The sequence below is a fragment of the Aplysia californica genome, unplaced genomic scaffold, assembly GCF_000002075.1.
Source record: "Aplysia californica isolate F4 #8 unplaced genomic scaffold, AplCal3.0 scaffold01355, whole genome shotgun sequence".
In the NCBI taxonomy this organism is placed as follows: Eukaryota; Metazoa; Mollusca; class Gastropoda; order Aplysiida; family Aplysiidae; genus Aplysia; species Aplysia californica.
In genome coordinates, this window is record NW_004798625.1 from 4,778 (window position 1) to 5,924 (window position 1,147).

Genomic DNA, 1,147 nt, shown 5'->3' on the forward strand with positions numbered 1-1,147 from the left:
CTCTCTCTCTCTCTCTCTCTCTCTCTCTCTCTCTCTCTCTCTCTCTCTCTCCCCTCTCTCTCTTTTTCTTTCTCTTTCCCCCCTCTAATAAACTACACTATTTTATTTTCATGTTTGTTTGTTTGACAAAAACCAAACAAACAACTGAATGCTATTATGATGGTCTTTCAAAGCAGAGAATGCCAAGACAAGACAAATGGACAGAAGCAAGAGAAGGGAAGAAAACATAGGCAAAAACCTACCCGGTGCGCCCTCCAATCATCTGCTGAATAGAAAACATCACATTGAAATAAACATTGTTTGTTTCACGAACTCTGCTGAGAGTGTATTAAACACAAATTAATCCGCTATTCCGCATTGTCAATCAAAACAAATTGAGTCAAGAAAATAATTCTAATATTTTGTTCTGATAATTATAAAATACCGTTACTTAATTACCTCCCCACTGAAAAAGGAAACATATAAATTATTTGAATTCAGCAAAGTATTAGGCTTGATCAAGGCACGAAACAATCATAAAGGGATTGGTCTTATCAATTTTGACTTTTGATGTGACAGCAATTTGACATCCACAACTCATAGAACATGAAATTTAATAAAACATGAATAATTAACCAGAAATACGTAAATAACAGTAAAATTGAAAATACGATTACGAGTTAATTTAAGCTAATACATTGATAAATAAATAACGTTAAAAAGAGAAACGAATACATTAAAAGGTGCCAATTCAGCGTTAGTGATCTATGTTCTGCAATGGCCGACTCCGAAGGTGGTTGGTTGGCGGGTGCTCTGATGTAGTTTGGTAATTCTTTCTTGTCAAACAGCTTTAAACCAGCACTGAAAAGGCATCCGACATTCCCAATACAAGTATTATTATGTTCTCTCAGTATCGTTTATTCATGCTGTTATGTTTTGCAAGAATTATTGACTGTCTGAATTCATCAATGTGTGCGAGGGTGTCTGGGTAAGCTTGTGGGATTGTTTTTACTCAAGGATGTACTGGAGAGAGAGAGAGAGAGAGAGAGAGAGAGAGAGAGAGAGAGAGAGAGAGAAAAGAAAGATAGATAGATAGATAGAGAGAGAGACATAGACAGAGACAGAGTGTGTGTGAGAGAAAGAGAGAGAGAGAGAGAGAGAGAGAGAG